General features: G+C 46.2%; 1 protein-coding gene across 3 annotated transcripts in view; it reads left to right on the top strand.

Annotated features, from left to right (window-relative positions):
- The first annotated feature begins 10854 nt into the window (after positions 1 to 10854).
- FBXO41 (F-box protein 41) overlaps positions 10855 to 24915 on the top strand; it is a 785122-nt gene continuing 771061 nt past the window's right edge. For 2 of the 3 annotated variants that reach the window (XM_069632313.1, XM_069632311.1), the window contains exon 1: positions 11853 to 12374. The gene's annotated coding sequence lies outside the window, so the exon portion shown is untranslated. Of the gene's footprint in view, positions 10938 to 11852; positions 12375 to 24915 lie in introns of those variants that run through there. The other variant, XM_069632312.1, reaches the window with a different exon arrangement.

The raw sequence follows: 24915 nt of genomic DNA, 5'->3' as shown, positions 1-24915 counted from the left end.
GTCACCGTAGTCCATTTGTCCCTAATTTTATGGGCTATGAGTTCATGTTTCTTCTGACCGCTGTATTAAAGCGCAGGAATAATGCAAATCCTTACGTTTTTATCTCAGGTGCCCCCCTGGGAATCCTTCGTTTTTATCTCAGGTGTCCCCCTGGTAATCCTTCATTTTTCTCTCGGGTGTCCCCCCGGTACCCCTTGTTTTTCTCTCGGGTGACCCCCGGTACCCCTTGTTTTTCTCTCGGGTGTCCCCCCGGTATCCACTCTTTATCTCTTATGCTTGAGTCATTACCCCCTATATATATATGTATACAGTCTTCTCTACTTCTGACTATTTAATTTTTTCTCCGCCACCCACCATTACCTTTCCCTTACTGTATATGATAATAGGGCATGCGTATTGGATAACTCTTATCGGGTGGGCATCTACGCCCATCCCACTACACCACACGTGACTGACGTCACCACAAGTACGACATCTTATTGGTTCTACTATCTATAGGACTCCAGATAACTTGGTCAATTGTGATTGAGCAGGTTACACCCCTAGACATAAATCCCCATTTTAATTAGCGGCATGCAGAATGGACACTTTTGTGCCTGGTGTCCCAAGTTTCACCCTGCCTCCCTTCCACCAATCAGTATCTTGGGGCTATGTGTCAATCAGTTGGCTGGGTATGGCCTCGAAACTGTAGCCTCTTATCAGGAAAGGTTATGGCATCCTCGGGTCCTTGATGACATCAGGCGGTGATACTTCTTCGCGCCTGGCTGTTCACGTGTTAGTTCACTGTGAATCTGCTTCAGTTTCCAGCTTTTAGTGCATTTAATTCTGTTGCAGCCTCGCCACCTGCGTGGGCCCCCTTATCTTGACCTTCATGGGGCAGGCTGGTATGCTCTGAAGTTTGAGTCTTGTTAGCTGAAATTCTCCTCCCTTTCTCTGGTTGACCTCGATTTCCTAGGCATGAGCCACTCATTGTTGAGTTTCGATTCCGCTCCTTCTCTTGCCTTTGGCTGGGTTATGAAACTTGGCCTGTCAGGCCACTGGCAGCCTGGGTACATTTCTGCTTTTACAAAATGGAGTCGCACTTGTATAATGTGCCTTATTGAGGTAGATATATGGTTGGTGCTTGCCGCTCTAATCTTCTAATAAGCATTGCAAGCAGTATCGCTTCTTTTTTCTCTTGCGTTCCAAGCCTATTTATACACTTTTGACAGATCGGTTGCTCCCATCTTGTCTCGTAGCAACGTTTCCTCACATTTTACCATTGTCTCTTCTATGTGTCCATTACATTTATTTTCGTAGTTACTCGCACTGGCATGCTATCTTTGATAGCTGCTTTTGTTCATTCACGATTCTGTTCAGGCCCTTGAGTCATTTCCACTGGCCTTCCATTAGGGCTCTTTGGGTCTCTTCATGGACCGTCTGTAGGTACTCTTCGTTTCGTATCAGCGGCTGGTATGGCTGTCTGATAGGGTACTGTGCTGCCCAGGGTTGTCTGGTTATGGGCGCTTCAACAGATATGGATCTTCTGATGTATACTGGGCAGAGTCCCAGTGCAGCTCTTTGTTGGTTCATTTGCTCCTCAGGCATCACATACCTTGGCGAATATGCTCCTGGTACCTCGAAATGCGGGGAGGGGGTGCAGGCCATGTCTGGGACCTCCTCTACACTCCCCCCTCTGGTCGGTTCATCGACCACTAATGCAACCTCTTTTGCATTTATTTCTTTTGATTCTTCGGTGTCATGTTCATCATCTTCAGGGTTTGTACATGATGGTGTGAATGTGTGAGCCTTTGGAGTCCATATTTTTATCGCTCCTTTCAAACTCCCTGCTGTTTTCACAGGTTCGTCTTTGTTCCATGTCATTAGCTGGAAGGGGTGCAGGCCATGTCTTGGACCCCCACTACATTGTCTCCCACTGGCCCTGTGTGCCACACATGAGCACCTTCTTTTTTCATCGTGCCTTGAAGAATTTTCTTTTCTAGCATTTTTTTTCTTCTTTTTTCCTGCTGCTTTTTTTCCTCTGCCTATCTTCCAGATAAACAAATAAATAAATAAATGTCCTTATTACTCTTGAAAATGAAAGCTCTTATTACTGCTTGGGGTACGCACTGTGCCATTATCCTGCTTACACTTGTGTGTTTAAGCCTACTGCTCTAATGCACATTATTTGCCGCTGCCATTATTATTCATGGGCTGTACTCTTAATGCATGTGCATGTGTCTACTGTATGTTGCTGTCTACATTTTTTCATGGGGGGTTCTCAGAAACATATCCATCCTTTTGCTAGCTTCCCATAAGGGCTATGTTTTGCATATATTGGCTGAGTGTCTGGCCTTCTGTGTAGTTTTTGTATCGTGTTATAGGGGCTTCCTTAGCGTGTATTTTGTCTCACGTTTGGGACATTGGACGTTCATCCAAATAAAGGTTAATACCTGAAAGATAGAGAAAAAGAAAGGGGGAGATTAGCAATAGAAGAAAAAGGTGAATGAAAGGTAGTCAAAGAGAAGGGACGAGGAAATCAGATAGAAAGTATGCATGAAAGTATCATGCAATAGTCGGTGAGAAAGACTATGCAAGAGAAGAGAATGGAAAAAAGGGGTGATAAAAAGTAAAAACAAAGAATGGGAAACTAGACAAGGGAAAGGTAAAAAGGAGAGAAGGAATAAAAGAAAGGCAGAGGGGCAACAAAAAGTGACAAAAAATTTAAAGACTAAGAAAACCAATAGAATGAAATATAAAAAGGAGACATTAGACAAAACTTTATAGAGATGGAAGGAGGATGTAATACAGTTAGGTGGATAGGAGCTGGAAGCAGTGATACGAGAACAGATAGGGAGAGCAGTGGAAAACCAAAGGAAGTGGGTGAGAAATTAGGAATAAACCGAGATGGGGAGAACAATACGAAAAAAAGATTCAAAATATATGATTTCTTTCATAAACTGATTTGGCATCTGAGTTGCCCTCACAGAGCCAAGAATCTTAAAAATGTTTCAACAATGTTGGTGCTATTGTTATACAAATAAACTCTAATTAAGTGAGTTATTTATATACAATCTCATATACCATATAATTTTTCATATAACTTCAATTATTCTCAAAAGCAGTAAAGAAAATAAATTCCACAACTAATTAAAAAAGTATTATTACAAAGATTGTAGATAAATAAATTAAGGTAATATCAAGAAAAATATATGGCGGTTACAATAAAATATATACATGTGTATTATTCTGGAAGTTTGATGGGTTGTCAATTGTAGTCATTTGGAATAAACTTGCCCTGGTGTACATCGGTATCTCAGCATGTTTCAGAACTATATGATCCTCTTTCATGAGTAGATAAACCTGACATCATGTCAGTTAAAGGGAGATAAAGTAACTGTTAGATTAAACTGGTTTGGGCTAATGATGTACAAGTGACATCACCCACAAATATTCTGAATGGAGTTGTGGTAATAATCACAAAATCCTATCCAGATCCTTAACCCAAAAAGTGTTATAATAAAGTGAAATTCTGTACAGGTGCGTACCTTAAGATTACAGAATCTTGAGAACATATCACAGGGCCTGATTAGTTGTTAAATGTAACCATTTTTGAATCAGGATTTTTAAACATATCAAATATGATCCTAATTATATGCTTCAAGTAGAAATGTTTACACAAATTGTATACTTGTTTAATGGGGCTGAATATGAGCACTACCAGCAATACAAAGAATAACATGTTTATTTGTGGTGAAAATCATAGGAGCAAACCATGATCTTAGTAAGCTGGTGCAGTTAGCATAAATGGATCAAAATTGACCGGTTAAGGGGGCATTAATCAAAACTTTGGAGCAATAGCAAAGTGGAATAATGCACATTATTTACATAATCCTGTGCAAAATGAGTAAAGTAGATGGTTTTTTTTGTTCTTAGTGTGGCGTATTTCGATTTCACATACGTTTGGCAAGAAATGTCAATATCTATAGATAGAAACCCTTGTAAGCAACTCAATAAGGTGAGATTCTTTAATTAATGGAAATGACACCTTATTCAATAAAGTCACCTACCGTACTGAGGAAAAGGTAAAGCAAGCAACGGTCGACGTTTTGCTTATACGGGAACAATAATGTGGCTAGCAACGCTATCTCACGCTTTCATCAAAAAACAAAGAGAAGGAAGACTACTGATTTACTAAACAAAGTGGGGGTAGTCAAACTAGAAAAATACTTTGAAATATACTGTAAACTAAATTGAATATATATGAAGGTGAGCTTTTTAGTAGCCGGGTGGAACTACTACATTATTTTAGAAAATATAACATAGTATGATATGATAAGTTATTTATAATGCGCTTAATACCCAAAGGTTTCTAAGCACGGACTGTGGTGCTCCGTGTTGTCTTGCTTCCAGTGCAAGCACGTTGCCCCTGAGCTATCCTCCCAAGACAATAGTAAGTATAATTTAAAAAAAATACATTAAACCTAGTACAGATATACTAACATAACTATGGACCAAGTACAAAAAAGCCTAAGACAACAAGTGTTGTTCGATTGCATTTCAGTGCGCATTACTTTGAGAACAATATACCTAAAATAATTTTGAAATTTCTTAGAACGGTGACTAGTCAAGCACAATTTGTAAAAGCCATTCATCATTTGTTTTTGAAATATCAAAATCAGCACCTTTACAAAGTATACTACCACCCTAAAACCTAACTCATCTCAGAACTCCAACCCCAAACCTCCACACAGTCCCACTAATCAGAGCAATCCTGAAATAATACAAGACCACCCTCCCACTACAACTACCATAACCCCCGCGAGCCCCAAAATCAAGGGAGCCCTAATCAACGCCAGATCGCTAGTAGCTGATGCAACAGAAATTGCAGGGCTGATCCTCAAAGAAGACCTTGACCTCCTTGCTATCACGGAGACATGGCTACATCTGGCAGCAGGCCTTATTCTCATGCTTGCAGTCCCAGACAATTATTCCATCTTGAGACAAGACCAACCCAACTCAAGGGGAGGGGGTGTTGCTATTATCCACAAATTTAGTCTTACCATGAGATTAGTAACCACTATCAATGTCCTCTCTTCTGAACTACTCTCAGTTAAAGTCCCCCTTACTAATGCCCAAACTCTCAACATCGACTTGATCTATCGCCCTCCAGGCCCAATAGGCACATTTGATGAGAACATTAACACCATCTTATCCAGCAACCTTAAAAGTTCCACTCAAGTACTCACCCTTGGGGACTTTAATATGGGCTTCAATGACCCGGAAGACCAGTTTGCCAGTACTACCCTTAATACTCTTTCTGAATTAGGATTTACCCAAAGAAGTATGGAACCCACACATGCCAAAGGTAGAATACTCGATTGGGTGGCTGACTACAACTGTCTAGCTAACATCACCGACATTTCACCACTAGCCTGGACTGACCACCATCTGGTATCGTTCATGCTTTCTACTATCCGACCCCCACCCTTGCCGACCAGCAGGGCTCCACCCACACTCACGAGAAACAAAAAGAGTATCACTGTGGAGAGACTTATCCCAAACTTACTCCCCACACTCAACACACTCCCTGACAACTCGGATCCTGAGACTTTGGTTGAAGAATACAATAAAATCATGTCCACCTCGCTGGACCTAATAGCCCCCCTCAACTCAGACCAAGTAAGCCCAAAACGCACCTGAACAAATGGTATACACCTTTCCTTAAAATCTTAAGGCAGCAAAAAAGAAACTGCGAGGCCACCTGGAAAAAACTCCCGTCAGCAGCTAATAAACTCAAACTGACTAAACTAGCTGCCCTTTACAAAAAAGAAATCTACCTAGCAAAACGAACCTCCTTCGACCCGCATATATCCCAAGCCAAATCAAACATGAAGGAATTATTCTCCATCCTTAAAGAAGTAGAAACCCCTATAGCACCACCAGATACTTGTACTAAAGATAAAAATTGGTGCTCAGAAATCCAAAATGCCTTAGCCAACAAGATTGCTACCCTACAAAACAAAATCTCCTGTAAAAACAGCCTCCTTGAATGACCCCTTCCCGTCCAAACCACCTGAGAAGCCTACTTTAAGGGAAACCACCCGCTTCAATTTCTCTAAAGTCACCACACTTGAAGTAGAAAAAATCATCTTGTCACTGTAACCTTCCAACTGTCAGGGAGATCTGTGCCCTGTACAGCTCATTAAAGATGCTGCCCGTGACCTCTCCCCTTTCATCACGAAGTTAATCAACGCTTCCTTCTCTACCGGTTCTATCCCTACTAATTTAAAACAATCCTGGGTACTTCTACTACTAAAAAAAAAACGCACTTGACCCAGCCACGCCTACAAACCACAGACCCATAACGAACGTACCATTCCTTCTAAATATTTTGGAAAAGGTCGCCTACGTACAAATACAGAAGTACTTGGAAGAACATCACCTACAAGGAGCTAGAAAATCAGGCTTCTGTCCTCAACACGTGCGCTCTTATTGACCTTAAAACACAGATCGATGAGCTTAGAGACAATGGCCAAGCCCCCCTACTCCTCCTCCTTGCACTTTCTGCAGCATTCGACCTAGTCGACCACTCTGTCCTATGCACACACCTACACACATCAGCTCACTTCTCTGGTGAGGCCATCACATGGATTAGATCATTCCTTAACGGCAGAACCATGAGGGTCTTTTCACCCACAGCAGCAGCAGACCCCATACCCATCACCTGCAGTGTGCCACAAGGCTCTTGTGTCTCCCCTACACTGTACAATATATTTACCAAGCCCCTTTTCGATGATCTGGATCATCTCGGTATCACCTACACCAACTACGCAGATGATACCCAGATCCTCCTTCCGCTTTCTGGAGATTTTGGGAAGGATTTGGCCTTGGTGAATAGAGTGCACATCATCCAGGGATGGATGGCCACACATGGACTATGCCTGAATGATGATAAAACTGAACTTATCATCCTGGGTACTACCGCCAGTTTAAAGAAACTAGGCCCTGCCTATTCCTCTTTCACGATCGATGGCAATATCATCAAAGTAGGACAAGAGGTTAAAACGCTAGGCTTTTATTTGGATTCTAACTTCTCTTTCAACAGACAGGTGAACTCCCTAGCCTCTTCCACGGCTTACACGTGTAAACTGATCCGTTCAGCCAAACCCTTTCTGTCCGACACTAGCTGCTTGACCCTCGCTAGAGCCCTCATACTGTCCCGCCTGGACTATTGCAACGCTCTCTATCTTGGGTCCTCCAAAGCCACCACTAGCAAACTACAAACTCTTCAGAATAACGCTCTCAGAGCGGCATTGGGCATCTCCTGAAGAGTTCATATCACAGTACACAGCCAAGAGAATAATTGGCTCTCTATCAAAGACAAAATTCTCCTAAAAACTGCGTCACTTACTCACAAATCCCTCAATAACGCTGCTCCGATTTACTTGATCGACAGGTTTCATTGACATACCTCCATGAGACCCACAAGAACAGCCGATAAAGATTGCCTTTCTGTCCCCAACTTTAAACGCTCCACTATAGGGAGCAACAGCTTCCCAGTGAAAGTAGCTAAACTGTGGAACTCACTACCGCCAACTTTCAGAATGAACTTGACTTATCAAAACTTCCGATCCAAGGTTGTTTCATGGTTGAAAACGTAGGCCTTCAAACACATCTAGTTGTTAAGTCTTCATATTTTTGCCATCTGCACATATTGTACCCACATGTGTTTACCTGTATATATGTATATAATCTTCTTATTACTATCACTGTGTGTATGTATATATTTTTGTTGTTTTAACTAAGCTTCGCAAATTCATGTAACTGCTGCGCCCTGTTACCTTAGGGTATGCTGGCTCATTACAAATAATAAAACAAACAAACATACTTAATGCGTTTGTGTGTGATAATATATTGAAATATGACTTATAATGTATTATATTTGAATGGCATTCAGATTATAGTCATATAAAAAGAAGTATATCACTGTAATACTCTGGTAGATGACATTTTGTTGCCGAACATTACATATTCAAGATTTTAAATAAGCCATGGTAAATTATACATTATATAATAAATTGGACAAATAGAATGGCAATTATACACATTTGCTATATCAATATGCAAATTAAATCAGCAAGTGTGATGCTAATTAGTTGTATGTAAGATCAATACCTCTATAAAGTATTTAAGTAAAGCATCCTATATTAAATTCTGTGTTAATACCTTTGCAGAATAGTGCAGATAGTGGCTTGATCGAGAAACATTGTCTTTGTCATAACATTTTTGGTGTATCCCCGCTACTTGAGGGAATTTTAAGAACTTGAAAAAGCACACATTGAAGTTGGGCTACAGTGTGATGGTGTTTAGTGAAGTGTATAGCTAGTGGAGAGTTCAATGAGCTCTGATGTTAGATTTATGTTCTGTCCATCGAGGTTTGGCTCATCGTGCAGTTCATCCCTACTTAGGAGTGAAAATAGGATTATTCAAATACAATTCAACGGTTATCAACAATAGTATATGCCAATAAAAGCAGGTTATAAATGATACACTGTTATATAACAATAAAATTCACAGCTAAAAATAGGATTAGTTAACCTTAAAAACATCCATTAAGATAGGAATTCCTGACAACAGGAAAATATGAAAAAAAAGCTAAACTAAGAAATTAAAATGAACTCATTCATAAGTTTGGTCCTATGTTATTATCACACCCATTGGAGACATCTCACAGAAAAGATTGACTTTTTTAGACTGAGAGTGGCCTCCAAAAGGTAGGATTTTGCCACTACACTAGGAGATTTCACCACCAAATGCTTCATAAAATACACCACAGCCTCATCCTGCCTCATTCACCTCATCTTGACACACCTTGTACTGGCCCAAAACCCTCTTGGTGAGGCCCACTTCCGGTCCTCCACCCATTCCCCAGTAGCCTCTCATGCCAAATGCACCATTTCCTCTTCCGGCCCAGATCATTCTTTCCCAGCCCGAACAAACCACTTAAATTTTGACCGCTGGACACCTCATCAGCCTGCACCCCACCAGCCTGCACCCTGATGCGTTGAGGCCTTTTCTGGTGGCATTTTGTAGGTGATCTCTTTAAGAAGCGGTCCAGGAACTGTAGGTTCAGACACTCAACACCGACTGATCACCAACTATATCATTCATTTTGCCCCATACAGTATGCAATTCGTGGGCGTCTAAATGGCTTAGCAGCAGCAACAGAGGCTTTTTCAGTGGCAAAACCTGCGAGCAAGCCCTTGTTTAGACAATTCACATAAACCTGAGCTGATAGTACGGAGAAACGTGCATGTTTTGAAGCAAGACAGCGTGGAGCAACACAGGTTTGAATCCTGGTTCTGTGCTTAGAGACTGGCTTCTGGTACTAGGTGCGCAATGAAAGATTAATTATTGAATGAAAATTAATTCATGTTTGTAATATTGTTGTATTATTTATTTATTATTGTTTATTTGTACAGCGCTTATACACCAGTGAAGTGCTTCAAAGTGCTTCAGGGCGGGAAGGGAGCAAGGGAATACAGCAGTCGTTCTTAGGCTTTGAAGTTCTGAGTGATCTAACAAAAGTGACTAGCGTACTTGGCCTGACTGCATTTCTCCTAGTGCATGTGAATTAAGTGTAACAGGCGCAACCAAACTAGGGAGGGAAGACAAAGAGGGGACAAGACAGAATTTACTGATCGTAGTAAATTCAAGTTATGGAAGTGCACAGACACACGTGGGAGGGAGGGGTGTGGTAAGTGGGCCCAGTCCAGCGAGCCCTGGGGTAAGTGCAGAGAGGTTACACCTCTCATGGAGCGTATGCTGCAAGTGCAGTATTCTGATTATAGTGCAGAGGGCCAGAAGCAAGTGCAAAGACTGGTGGGGGAGCCTGGGACCTGTGTGGCTCTGAAGGTGAACTAGGCGACCAGTCAGTAAAAACTGAACAGAGTTAGGAAGGGAAGGAGGAGTGAGGCAGGAGAGAAGGAGGAAGCGAAGAGGAAGGTCTTGAGGAGGTTCCGGAACTTAAGGTGCTCCGACTCAAGGCGGAGAAAGACAGGGAGGCTGTTCCTGAGGGAGGCACCTGCAGAGGATAAAGATCTACCCCCAAATCTCTGCTTAGAAAAGCGGCTCACCCGCAGAGAGTTGGGGGAGGACGAGCGGGGGGCTCTAGAGGGAGAGTATCTAGGAAGGGAGCGTTGAAGATAGAGCGGGACTTTTGAGTACAAAGACAATAACATTTTCATGAAGTTGAGGGGGGTTTGCGGCATTGGGCGCGCGGCGCGGTGAGGCGCATGCTGGTGTTTCTCCCTGGGCGCCATATTATCTAGTAACTGCCCTGCTGACTTGACTCTTGGAGCCATGCTAGTCACCCCACTCAGCCTTGCTCTATCCCTCTATCCTCAGTAGTTTCCTGACTCCGCCGCCACACCTGATGTTTTCCTTTGTATCTGTTTCGGGTCATAACACCATGTTCCTGGCTTACAAACGCGTTTTCAACTGGGGCAATACCATTGAAAAACGCTTTGTAAATCGGGTCCGGTGTCTTTGCAAAGAACGCAATGACACATGACCTGTGCTTGCACATGCAGGCAGTGTTTTCATATGGGATTTTTCGCAGATCTAGCCCAGCGTGTTTCCACTATAGCGCTTCTGTTAACACGTGGGCGCCTGTTTTAATATTGTCATTTAATATACGGGGCCATAATAAGGGGAAATATGCTGGGGGGGGGGCGGCTGTTGCGTCTCTGATTCGGCAGAACAGTTGGAAGTGTCATGTTTAGGGACTGTGGAGTATGTGACTACAGATCCGACAAGCGTGCAGAGAGTGTTTCCCTCCCTCAACCCCTCCCCTTCATCTTTTTTTTTTGCAAAGAAGGTCCCCAGTGATAACTTACAGCACCAGCCTGGTTGCAAGGGAGGCTTCTTTGGCTGCCAATGAGTCCCCAAACCAGGTAGGGTGTTCGTGCGGCGGTGCATAATTTGTTGACGGTCCCTAACACGGTGTCCACATCTGGTCTGCTGCTGCTGCGCCCACTTCTGTAATAGGCGCGAGCGGGAGGAGGCAGAGTAGCCAACCCTGATGGAGAGCTCATCCAGCAGGGAGATACCTCAGCCAGTCCCCCGGGCCCACTGAGACCCCGGCACCTGCCTGGCACAGGGCAGCAACGCCTCAGCACCCAGCGCCTGTGGGAGACTGGAGGTGGGGGCCTCCCTGGGAACTGCAGGAATCATGGAGTCAGTGCCGCTCTGCAGGGCATGCTAGCGCCTTATCCCCCCACCCACCACGGATGCAGCACCCCTCCCACCCCAGGGCGGTGCTGCAGCGTGGCCTGCGCTAGGTACCAGGTCTGCCCGCCCGGCAGACCTTCGTGGATCGTGGAGGCAAGGCGGCCCTGAACCGCAGGCTAGTGCCATCTTCCTCCCACCCACACACGCACACACACTCCCAGTGCAGAATCAGAAGGACCCTGACCTGCAGCAGAGCTGTCAGTGCCACCCAGAGGGTCAGTGCCAGCCAGCTCCACATGCCAGTGACCGCTGGCGCGCATGTGCCAATTCCTGACAGCTGCTAGGGCCAGGGCACGGTGGTTCTAGTTGGCAGTGCAGCCCTAAACTACATGCGAGTGGCAGCCGCCCCTCTAGTGAGTGCCAGGCCCGCCACCTCCACCCAGGGCACATCTCCCGACATTTCCTGGAAGCGTATCTAAAAGTCACAGCGCCAGCACAATGCACACATACTGCCCACCCCCATCCCGGTGCTTGTGAGGGGGTGGCACTTTTGCACACATACACACGGAGATGTCTGTCTGACTCTAGCCGATCTAGAATAATTTCGAGCGCCCCCCCCCCCACCACCACTACCACCCCCCCCCGCCAAGGGTGACCAGCTTCCAGCCCACTGCACACCCATCTTCGCCCAGCGCTGCCCTGTGGCAGCAGGCAGGGAGGTTACAGAGAAACCGCCTCGTCAGTCGCTGCCTCCCCTTGCCTCCAAGAAGCAGGAGGCAACACGTGAACGGGTTCCATTGCTCTGCCCACCCCCCCAGACCCCCCCACCCTATAGTCCTGCTGCTCCGGTGGAGCGCCCTGGTAGCGGCGCTGCGGATGCTGCCCGTCTTCCCAGCGCTGGCCGGATTCTGCCGCAGGTGAAGGGCGGGGGGGGGCGGGTGATGCTGCCGGCAGCCCGCTGCCCTCTCCACAGGGGACGGGGAGAGATGGAGCTCAGGCAGTAGTGAGGCAGGTATGGGGGGGGCACGCCGTGCCTCTCTCCCCTCGCCCGCCCCTACCCTCGGCTGCTGGAGAGGAAGGCAGCTCACAGCCTCCACACGCAGGAGCGCGCCCATCCTGCTCCCCTGCACGCAAGATGGGGGACTGCAGCTCTGCAGAAGGTAAGCGGCCCTGGCACGGGTGGGGGCACTGCCAGGATGCCTTCCCTGGCTGGCATGTCTGCACTAGGCCGCCTGAGCACAATTCAGAGACACTAGACCCAGTTTTTTGGGGGGGGGGGGGGTGGGAGGGAGCTCATGTGCAGAACATGTCCCAGGATAGAGAAAATGCGGGGACCGAAGGGGTGGGGGGGGGGCGTTGGGGTAGGGGGGATTCAGAAAACATCAAACATAGACATTTTGCGTCCAGTGCGTGCAGTGTGGCTCGTATGATCTGTTGGTGAAATGCCCGGCCAAAGGCGTCCATTTCTGTCCCCTGCATTTGTATTCCGTGATCTGACCTCCCCCTACCCTCTCCACCCCCTCCCCTGGCAGCCAGGCCAAGGTTAACAGAGCCACCCCGGGGATAAGCACGTTTTGGGGGTGTATACGGGGTGGCGGTGAGGCTGGCATCCGAGCAGGTCGATGCAAGTTTGCAATGGAGAATTCTGTTGTTGCTGTGCGTTCATGTGCACTATGCCATTATGCGAGGCAATCGCTCTGAATTATTCATTATTAAACGCATTCTGCACACGTGTGTGAATATATATGTGACCTGTCTTCACCTGATGCCTTTCTCGGCGTGTGTGTGTGTGTGTTTGTGTGCATCCCAGAGTGCCCTGATACACACACGGCGCTTCGTGCATTCATATGTGAACTGTGCGTGTAACCAACCAAGATTCGGGGACTTGTTTGGCTTCTGCTTGAGGTACACATTTTGGCACTGTGCCACGGGGATATGAAAGCGGGCGAGGATTGCACGGGTATCTGTGGGACAGGCTTGCATGCATGTGTGGATGAAGCGACCTGACGATTAATCGCTTCTTCGGCAGGTTAGGAGTTGAAGGACCAACTGATGCCCATAAAATGTATCTCTCCGCCTCCTGGGCAACACAGAGGCCACGGGCTTGCCTCGGACCTGACCGCCACATTTCCCCCAGCAGCAGCTACGGCAAGCAGGGTTCTGCCCACAGATTTCCTGTCAAGGTTTGCCGGAAAAACAAATGTCAGTGGATGTGTTGGGCATTTTTATTGCCGTTGCCATGGGAGACGGTGAAATGCCACACTGGAGAGCAGGGTAGGGTAGGCAGGCATCAAGGAAGGGCCTTTGCAAGCCCAGGGAGCGCCTTGCTCCTCGGAATGTGGGTCGGGCTAGTATGTTTTTAGCACAGATGCGACCTGTGGTTCGTGAGGTTCCCGCTTTACACAGCAGTAACTGGGCTAATTTGCGTTCACACAATGTTGCTGCCAAGCAAGAGGCTGGCTTCTAGTTGCATGGACGTGTTCATTAATACCACCAGACGCAAGCAATAATAACCAGGGCCCATGTGACATTGGAAGCTTGCTGTCTCCATGTCGGAGCAGATCAGCAAATTCTGTCTATAGTTATGTTATTTGGCATTTGTATAGCGCCTACTGCCATTGGCTTGTCTTCGAAGCACTGTGTAGTGGACGATACATTTCTTGGTGCTTTCTATAGTTTCGTGATTTTATGAGCATTTTACAAAAGGGAATTATCTAACAATATGGACTATATTTAAAATGTTTAGTATCAATGGGCAACGTTTTAATAGTTAACATATGTATTTATGATATGATATAATGCAAATGTAACATGTAAATGTTTTTTTATGTAGGTCTTAATGTATGCTTGTGAGTATTCTTTTTCTTTAACGTGAAAGATTTCATATAAACCAAACACGATAAAAAAGATGCCTAAATCCTACATGCCACGAAAGGTATTCAGTATAAAGAAGAAAAAAAACATTTGTAACTGCTTGACTGGAATTTCCACCAAGGTAAAATGATCAATAGTCCCTCCAACAGAAGTTCACTCGATACTTCTGCCCACACTTGCCCCGCCTCTTTGTTCTAAACTGTTTTGTCTTATCTGTGTGTCCTTGAGCTCTCATGCCTAAATAAATGGGCCATGCGTATATCAGCGAGGCCGTCACTGTCTGTAGGCAGCCCCACGCACCCTTGCCAAGCCGACAAAGCACCTTTAGCTAGAGCGGAATGACCACTCTGTGCCACGTAAGTGGCCATTTCCGATCCATACTCCACCTTGCCCTAGTGGAGGCATCCATCTCATATGGACCGAAATATGACCAATATGAAGTTAGAAACGCGGCACACCAAACAGTCAGTGGAACAGGATTTATTGTCACGAAATGTACCCTATGGCCGCCCAGCCATCAAGCCCCAACCTTCATACCAATGGGTTTCTTATTGGCGTGCGGCACTCTCACTCTCTCTTGCTGAGAATGCACTCTCTTCAACACCTCCAACATATTCACTTCAGTAAGGACTCCACCACCAAGGGCAGCCATCCTCAACATGGAATCCACCTTTTTCCCTCTTAGCTGGAAGCAAGAGCGACCCGTACAGGCTGACGGCATACGTCTATAGGCCGCCAATGCTTCTGACATGACACAACACCTATCCAAACCATTTGCTACAGCCAGTTCAATTGCCCCCTTGACAAACCGGTTCATCCTTTCGACAAACCCATTAGCAGAAGGCTTATACACAGAGCTCCCGTGATGTGTGAGGCCCATGTTCCACAAGACCTCCTGCATACAGGGCGAAACTAACTACCCTCTGTTGTCCATCACTATGCTAGCAGGAACGCCTTCCCTGTATTTTGTATTTGTTTATTATTTGTATCGCGCACCTAACCCTGAGGTAACTAGGCGCTGGAAAACTTAACGCGTTACAGGCAAAATATAATTACATACATAAACATACATAGGAAATCAACAGGTGGGTCGACCAAGGTTACAGGAAGGTCTGGTAGTCAATAAATACAGATAAAGGCATAGCGATCAGAGCGATGAAGACAAAAATACAGATTCACTGGCACCCTGAGGCTTAGTTGTTAGATTTGTCAGTGAGCCAGAACTTTACTCTGGTTTTGAAAGCATTGAAGGAAGGTTCCATTCTAATGGAGCGAGGTAAGGAGTTCCAATACTTGGCAGCCTGAACAAGTAAGGTGGGTCCTCCTGCAGTTTTTAGGTTAAACCTAGGAACTAGGAGGAAGTGTGTTTGGGAGGATCTGGTGGGTCGGGCTGGTTAGTATTTGGAGATCTTTTCTGACAAATATTTAGGGGCAGAGTTAGACAGACATTTGTGGGTGATTGCCAGAGCGCCTAGTAATATTCTATTGCGCACTGGGAGCCAGTTAGATTTCTACCTAAGGCTGGAGATGTGGCTGGATCTAGGAATGTTTAGTGCTGATCTTAAGGAGTTGTTTTGTAGGACTTGAAGTCTATTGAGATTTTGTTCAGAGGATCCAAGGAATAGCGTGTTACAGTAGTCTATTTTAGAGAGCGCTAAAGCTCTAGCTAACGTCATGCAACTAGCAGGGTACACGTAAGATTTACAAGTATTGATTAGCTTGTTGGTGTAGGCGGTTGATGATGCAATAGAGTTCACTTGTTTATTTAAGGACAAGATAGAATCAAGATAAACTCCTAGTGTTTTTATCTCCTTTGCAACTTTGATCGGGTTCCCGTCAATATTGAAGGACATATACCGCGAGTCAAGCTTGTTAAGGCGAGCCTGCGTGCCGACACTCAGGAGCTCTGTTTTTTCATCATTAAGGCAGAGGCTGTGGGCAACCATACTTGTCTGCAGTTCCAAGTAGATGTCGTTAATGATTAGAGTCTGCTTCGTAGCAACCGGACAGCGTGATGAGAACCTGGGTGTCATCTGCATAGTTCGCGTAGAGGACACCCATGTTGTCAAGGCGGTCGAAGAGGAGCTTCACGAATATGTTGTATAACGTTGGCGAGATGCATGTACCTTGAGGAAACAAACAGTGGATGGGGATCGGGTATGCTGAGGCAGCGGGCGAGAAGACTCTGATGGTGCGATTGGATAAGAAAGACTTAATCCGATTGGATGCATTGATAGAGAAGGCCGCTGCTGTGGTCAAATGTTTTGTGAGGATCTGGTGACCGACCAGATCAAATGCAGCTGAGAGGTCTAACAAAAGAAGAATGGCCAGTTTGCCTTTGTCTTTCGACTCATCAACCTGTATTTTCAGATCCAGGAGGGCTGTCTCGGTGCCATGTTTCGGGCGGAATCCAGATGGTCAGAGACCAAGTAAATTATTGTCCTCCAGGTGTTTCTGGATTTGCAGATATGCAACTCTGTCCAGAATTTTTTGAAGGAAGGGGATGGTTGTGATTGGCCTATAGTTTGTTGGAATGTTAGGGTCTAAGTTGTTTTTATTTGGGAGGGGCATGACCCACGCCTTCTTGAGGTTGTTGGGGACAAGGATGGCCTTGAAAGAGGAGTTTATCACGGTGGCGATGAAAGGGGACAGCTCTTTGGTGCCTTCCTTGATGATGGGAGCCGGGCACATATCTCCCTGACATCTTGAGGGCTTTAGACCTCTGATAATGTCCTCCACTTCCTTAGGAGTGACCGGGGTAGAATGTAAACGGCGGGCACTGAGGGAGTTGATGCATAGGAGAGTGTTCAGAGGAGGAGCTGCTCGAGAAGCTGTTATTTTTGCCTTCTATTTTGGTTTGGAGAGAGGCTATTTTGTCCGCTAGGGCTTGTTGTATTTTGGCACAGCAGGCCGCATCCTCTATGCAGTCCTCTGGTGGCAGAGCTGGGGATTCCAATTCCCTTAGGTTGCTGAAGAGCTCCTTAGTCCTCGATTTAGCGTTAAGGATTCTGTTGTTGTAGATTTCTTTTTTGGTAGTGAGAATGGCCGTTTTGTAGGAGGTCACTGCTGTGGTGTATAGTGCCTTGTTATGAGTAGTGGGTGATTACGCCAGGTAGATTCCGCCACTCTTTTTTTATTCCTTAGGATTTTTAGTTCTGGTGTGAACCAATTGTTAAGGTGGGCAATTGGTTTAGCCTTTTTAACCTTGAGTGGTGCGATAGTGTTCTGGGCTGACTTCAAAGTATTGTTGTTAAGGTCGACCAGGTTGGTGGGATCTAAGTTATTGTACTTGGAATCATCCAAGATGTTATTGATTAGAGGGAATAGATTGGGCAGAGTTTTGTTTCGGGAGATCGTGGAAAGAGATGGAGGGGCAATGATGGGACTCGGGGGTGTGGTCCCCTGGATGGCAAAGGATATGTAGTGGTGATCTGTCCAGGCAATGGGTTAATTCTGAAGTATTCAAATGGAGCAATTGGGGTTGGACCGCCAATCTAGCATACGCCCCTTGAGGTGTGTGGGCTCCGTGATTTGGTGTTTAAAGCCGAGCTGGGAGATGGAATTTTCGAGAGCCTGTGCCTTGGTGTCATTGGGGTTGTGGAACCCAAGATTAAGATTACTGAGAAGTAGGATTTGAGAACCTGGTTTTACATTAGATGTTAAGAGGCCTGTGATGTCTTCTTCAATGGAGGAGACTAGGCTTGGAGGGCGGTAGACGAGGTGTAGGAGGATGGTTTGGGTGGCTGTTAGCGGATATTTAACTGATAGGTTTTCAGCAGATGGTAGGCTGGTGAGGGTGGTATCTCTGAGGCCCAGGTGGGTTTTTGCTATAAGGGCGAGACCTCCTCCTCCTCTGCCTGAGTTTCTGTCAGCTCTGGTAATAGTGTAACCCTATGGAAGGGCTATGGAGAGTGCAGGGCCTGCCGCCTGGTGAAGCCAGGTTTCTGTGATGGCGAGAAAATCTAGGCCATTTTCAGAGATGAGTTCTGCAATATTAGGTGCAAGCGCAACTAGGGACCGTGCATGGATCAGTGCACCTTCAATGGTGGGTGGCATTGCTACGGGGAGTGGATCACGTGGGCGTGGTGAGACCATAGTTGATGGTTCCATAGTAGGGGTGGTGGTGGGAGTTGGTAGATTAAGTATCTCTGTAGGTACTGCCGAGTGAGTGGTAGGCAAGAACCTTTTAGATCTGGAGGTAGGGGTTTGAGGATGCAATCTAGTATGTGTTGTATGGATGATGAATCGAGATCCTAGTCTCTTGTTCCTGATATTCACAGGGCACGGTATCAATGGTGTGGGGGCTGTGGTGAAGCGTTGGATCCATTCTGTGGGACTGAGTACGTTTGTGGTGTGTCCCTAGAGTGGATGACAGGTGTGTAGTTCTTTTCAGCCTGGAGTGGCGGGAGGAAGTTGGTAGGCGACATGGAGTGGAATAGGGGGAGAATAGAGGCCATGGTGAGGGTGACTCTATGGAAGGCTGCTATGAGTGCAAGCACAGTGTCTTGCCAGTTGCAGCTGAGAGTGCATCGCTGTGGGCGATAGCGACACCCTGGTAAGCCAAAGGTGGTGCTCTAAGTTGGGCAGAACTATAGAGAGCAAAAAGGCTGGTGTGGAGTCCTACAGATCTTAGTGCATAGGACTGTGCACGTGTACAGGCCCTAAAGGCTAAACAAGGTACAGATTGTTAGGAATGAGGCCTGGTATCCTTAGGTACCTTTGTGTTATAATGCAATGTCCAGGCTAGCTAGGCAAGATACAGTACGCAGTTGAGTTAACATGGTGTAGTAGCGGGGCTGGAGAAGGTGCCCAGGCTAGGACAGACTAATGAGTGCATAGGCAATCTAGACACAACACAGCCCAATGCACAGATACGTCAACAGGTATAATGTGGGTCAACAAAGTGTAATGCCGGCACTCGGTAAGAGTAGCAAGTAGGTGTCTGGACTAGTACAGACTAGTAAAGTGCATGGGCAGGCTAGGCACGATACATAGGTAAATCACCAGGTATAATGCAGGTCAACATAGTATGATGCTGGGACTGAATAGAAGTAGCATTGTGTATAGGCTAGGTCAGAGTAATACACTTCACAGATCAGTTAATGCAGCGCAATGCGCAGGCAAATTGGTAAAATAAGATTTGCAGGATATCTAGGCAGGGCACAGTGCACAGAGGAGTGATTAGTAAAAAAGCATGGGCAAGCTGAGCACAGCACTACGCGCAAATAATTCAACCGAATGTAATACAGATAAACATAATATAAAGCCAGTGCTGGATACAAGTAGCCTAGTGTATGGGCCAAATTAGCATAATATGAATCACAGACCAATAACCGCAGTATAACGCGCAGGCAGATCAGTATAACATGGCATAAAGGCTATTTAATGGCACAGGACAAAATTGTGAATGAAGTCCTCTGGCGCTAGGATGTGACATAATGCAGACATAGACTAGCGAAACATAATGCGCAAGCATAATTAACGTGATATATTATTCGGCAAGATCATAGTCCTAGGGCTGGGCACCAATAGAATGCCGTGGAAGCGGTGGGTGGTGAAGCGACATATGCAGGATTCAGGTGTTATCACGAGGATGGCGTTGAAATGTGAACAGGGTGCGTTTGGCAGCACGGGCAGAGTTCACCGATGTGGGTCTAAGGCATGTGGGGCGCGCCATAGCAGTGGTGGAGCGGGGATGAAGAGCCGTCATGGATTACACCCAGTGAGGTCAATGGTAGTAAGAATAGAATAGAACTCACCAACAGTTTTGGTCGTTAGCTGTTGCGCCACGGGGCGAACAAGGGTAGAACAGGACCTTTTTTCTTGGCCTTATTCAGAAGGCCGGCTTCTGCCTGGCAGTGGTAGTGATTGGCTAATGTAGAGGCTCAGTTGCTTAGCAACTAGATGCAGCCTCGTTTCGGGGCCACATTGCGCTGGCCTCAGGTGGGAGATTCAGACAATGAGGAAATGGATATGTACAACAATGTGCATCTGCACGGCTCCGGATCAGCAGAGAAGCTGATTTTTGTAGTACTGCTGTCTCGGATGGGGTTGTGGACGCTGTAGGTGGGGTCGGATTAACCTCACCAGGTGAAAAACAGTTGTAGGTTTGTTTCAGTAGGTGAAGTCAAGAGTCACGCTCTAAGGTTGCGGCAGCAAGTGGGGTACCGCAGTAGAGGGAGATAGCTCCAGCCCTCTCCCCCTTCCATGGTAAGTGCGAGTGGGCTCTCAGGGGAGAACAGGGCCCTTTTCCTTGGCCTTATTCAGAAGGCTGCTTCTGCCTGGCAGTGGTAGTGATTGGCTAATGTAGAGGCCCAGGCTCTGTCAATCACCTTACTGGGAAATTCTATGATCTACTCAGTTGTCACTGTTTTCACCGCAGCCGCCGCCACCCACCGCAAAGTGTAATCCACCAAAACCACCATGAATCTCAACTGTCCACCAAGACCATCCATGGGACCCATGATGTCCAAAACCACTTTTGACCACACTTCACCCGGAACCTCTACAGGATAAATAGACTATGAATGCAGAACCTTGCTTTTATAGGTTACAGCACATGCCACAGACTCTTTCAATGCCACCTCCACCTCCTCGTCCTTCCCTGGCCACCAGTACGACTCTCACAATCTTCTCTTAGTCAATAACCTACCCAAATGACCCTTTTGCACCAACTGGACAGATCTGGCCTTCAAACTGAGAGGTGAAACAAACCTGTCACCTATCGAGACGCCCCATCGACCCTCTACCAACTCACTCAAAATATGCACACATGCCTTTCTGCTCCTTCACTTCCACGTTCTCCCAGGCAACACACAGACCATTCTTGATCCATGACAACTCCATGTCAACTGCCCTCTCCTTCTCCCACTCACTTATATCGACAGCGAGAAGGATACATGCAACCTGAGTGCTCCCTTCATCTTCCACGTCCTCAATGGAATCAACCACCGCCAACCGGTACGAACAATCCGCAACTACATTCCTGGAACTGGTAATGTATTCCACTCTGAAATTGAACTCTTGTAAATCTACCATCCATTTTTCTATCCTTGGAGATACAGACTCCATGCTCTTGGTAGTCAGGACATATGTGAGAGGTTTATGATCCCTCCAAATCACATACGGAATACCCCCCAGCAATATCCTGAAATAAATAGATGCCCAACAGGCCGCCAGAGCTTCCCTCTCATTCATGGCATAATGCTCTCGGCATCACTGAGAACTCTAGACACAAACGCAATGGGTCTGAACCTACCACCCAACCACTGTTCTAACACAGCACCTAGACCCACGTCACTTGCGTCCAAAGTAAGTACGATCTTACTTTTAGGATTGAACAAAGAGGAAGCCTTACCCACATCCTCCTTCAACTTGATAAACTCTTCCTGACAACACTGTCACCACTCAAACCTGACATTTTTTTTCTCAAAAGTGCACACATGCATACAGTTTTCTCAGAATACAACGGAATACATTTTACATAGTAGTCGGTCATTCCCAGGAACTACATCCGCTGTTAGTTGTTCGCAGGGGTAGGTGCCTCCCTCATCACCATCACCAAACCTCCCTATATCTTCTGCTATTCACATCCAGTGTGTGTCCTAAATAAGTAACACTGGAAACACCCACCTGACACTTCACAAACTTAACAATCAAACTACTCTTCTGCAAAATTTAAATCACCCAAATCACTCTCTCATAGTGTTCACTGTGATCCTTTCATGAAACTAAAATGTTGTCCTAGAAGTAACTTACACCGCTTACCTCCCCAAATAGTGTCTGCATCAACCGTTAGAAACGGTCAATGCAGGCACCAAACCAAATAGGATGCAACAAAATCTGTAAGCTCCGAATGGGGTGACGAATGATGTGAGCAGACGTGACTCTTCGCTCAAGAGAGGTCAAATGCAGAGACTCACGCTGCTTGACCAATGGTCACTAAAAGCTAGTTTATTAGGCAAGGGGTGGCGGTCAACCCAGATGCTGGCAATGAGCTTTCTCAGGTTGACACACATCCTGAGGCCGCTATCCTGCTTGTGCGCAACAACTACAGGTGACATCCACTCTGAAGATTCAATCTCTATGTTACCCCAGACTCCTTAAGTTTTACAAGTTCACACTTTAATCCTTTTCTGGCCAGCACTAGTACCTTCCTAACCTTCCTAACCTTATGGGCCTTAAGCACTGTTCCTCTCTTCAACACAATTTTATGAGAAAAACCACATAACATGCCCAATTTGTCTGAAAAAACAATGGGATACACATACCTCAGGTACTCCGCTGACACACTTCCCTCAGATAGTCTTCACTCTTCCACACTGAACACCAGAATGTCCTTTCCAGGGCATATCTATATTTCCAAAGCAGCTTGCTCGTCCCATTCCCGAAAACTCTCTCCTTTGTGTGCTACATACAACTTCCCTTCAGTTGTGCACCCTTTAAACTCCATTCAAACCCATTCATACACCCAAAACCTTTATAGGCACCTGCCCATATGCACTGGGGTTGATATCAGGTAGTTGGAGGGATGAAACTTCCTTTCCATAACTTTCCGTGTACAGTTCTGGTGAAATCATAGTGTAAGGAGAACCAGAGTCTACCAACATTTCTATTTGTACCCCATTTATAGTTAACATGTCTCACAGTCCTTTCTAAAATGCCCCTCCACATGTAACAACACCACTTCAGGTGCCATGCTGCACATATGCGCCACCATACCACGGCACGCCCTTCAGCTTCCACCATCCTGACCACTTGTCTTCCTTGCACACCATCACTCTCTCTATTAAACTTGCGCAATCTGGCATAATGTCCCTTGCTATTGCATCTCCTGCACTCCAATGCCAATGCCGGACACTCCTTGGCCCCGGTAGAGTGTCCGGTCCATCCACACTTTCTACATGCTTATCTTCCTCCGGCACTGAATGACCCTCTGCTGCTCTTGTTGGTGTGATAATCTGCTTTTTCAACTCTACCCCTTGTCTCGCCACCACCCTTCTTGGGTGCTAGCATGGCTTGCAGTGATTCACTTGGTGCCACCCTTTCTGCTTTCTCTGTCATTACTTGTACAGTGGTACGGGACCCCTCGATGGCCCTTGCAATCTCAATGACTTCATCAAAAGGAGGATCTCTGTCAATCCAAAGTCTCTCCCTTACTCTACTCCTGCTTGTTGTCATCATCACTTTGTCTCTTATATATTCATCCTGTACATCTGTGAACTTGCAAGTGGATATTGCCGTGCACAGTGCTGTAATGTAGCAGTCGATCGATTCAGTTCCACCTTGTGCCCTGGAAAAGAAGTGGTAATGCTCCAACAAAACATTGGGCCTTTTCCCAAAACACGCTTCCAATTGCTTCAAAGCTGTCTCGTATAAGCTCACTACGGGTTCTCCTTCCCCACAGCCTGGGACTCGTAGTTCCTCGGCCTGTAAATGTCTGAACACTCTGAGTCCTTCTGTGTCCAAACAATCCAAAAGTGCTGCTTCCCTCCTATCGTCTTTGTACTTAGCTCTGCTGGCTGCTCTTAATTGGATCTTGAATGCATCCATCTAGACGTCCCATAGTACTAGTGGCTCACCTGCAGCCGATAAGAATGCGGGAGGAGGTCTGCCATTGCTTTGCTGAATGGTGCTGAAAATACCCTGGGCTCTGGGCTATCTGGCATTTACATTTGCTCAGTACTGCTATGCTGAATAGACACGCATGTATTCAACAGCAGATATACACGCAGTACCTGGTTGGTTCTTCTAATGTTCACTGTTGGCTTGGCTCCTGTGTTGCACTCTTGTCATCAAAGCTGCAGCATGCTGCAGTAAACAAAATCGGCACACAATGTTGCAATATAGGAAAAAAGTAATTTCTGCGTGGCAGCGTATCATTGGTTGCTATGCCAACCAAAATGGTTGCCAACATACCGCAGCATTGCTGGGTCCTTTTCTCAGACTTCTAGTTATTACTGTGAGTTACGGCACGCTCCAATGCCCGCATTTGCATTTGCGCTTGCGCCACGGCCCTCGGCTCCAAATCTAAATCAAAGGCATTTGTGGCGAAGCAGAGAACCGCATCTGCACCTTTACCCTAAAGTGCGGTCAGGGGGTCTGGTAAGGATGCGGTCGAGTAACCCTTACCGCAACCAGGCCTGGATGAAATTGAAGCACACGCGTGGATCACTCCCGGGGTCCGCCTTGTCCTCTCTCTCTTTATTATGCTCGTCGCTAGTGAAGTGAGATAAGCGGCACACCAAACAGTAAGTGGAACGAGATTCTTTTATTTATTTGCATTTATAAAGTGCTCACACATCCCAGGGGCATCGAGGCGCTGTTACAAGTATATGTCTTAGTTGCAGAACATTGGAAGGCAGTTATGTTACAATAGCACACAAATACGTTGTAGGTAAGTGGCTTGGTTACATTAGACTTGCCTAAGTTACAGTAAGCATGAATGGTTACAGTATGCAGGCTTGGTTACATTCGTTACACTTGCGTGATAAGGAAGCAGGGTTACATTGTTGATTTATTGTCACGAAACGGACCCTATGGCTGTCCAGCCATCAAGCCCCTCAACAGTAAAGAATGCGGAACACTGGCTAAGAGTTAACATGCCAAGGTTCCATTACAACACAACGCTAACTCAAAAAGTCCCCCTTCTGGACTTGCAAGCACCCTGAAGCTGCTGCCTTTTGGTGCTATATTAAACCGTGATTTCATTGGATTAAAAGATACTGATCATGGACAGCAAGCTTCTTCAGCTTCGGTAAGGACTGACTGACCAGTGTTATTGACATATCCCTGACAGTGGCATCTTGATTGCTTGCAAGGTAGCTT

Source organism: Ambystoma mexicanum, chromosome 6q (assembly GCF_040938575.1).
Source record: "Ambystoma mexicanum isolate Mex_15411 chromosome 6q, UKY_AmexF1_1, whole genome shotgun sequence".
Classification (NCBI taxonomy): Eukaryota; Metazoa; Chordata; class Amphibia; order Caudata; family Ambystomatidae; genus Ambystoma; species Ambystoma mexicanum.
Note: the sequence above shows the minus strand (reverse complement) of the source record. Positions and strands in the feature narration are given on the sequence as shown.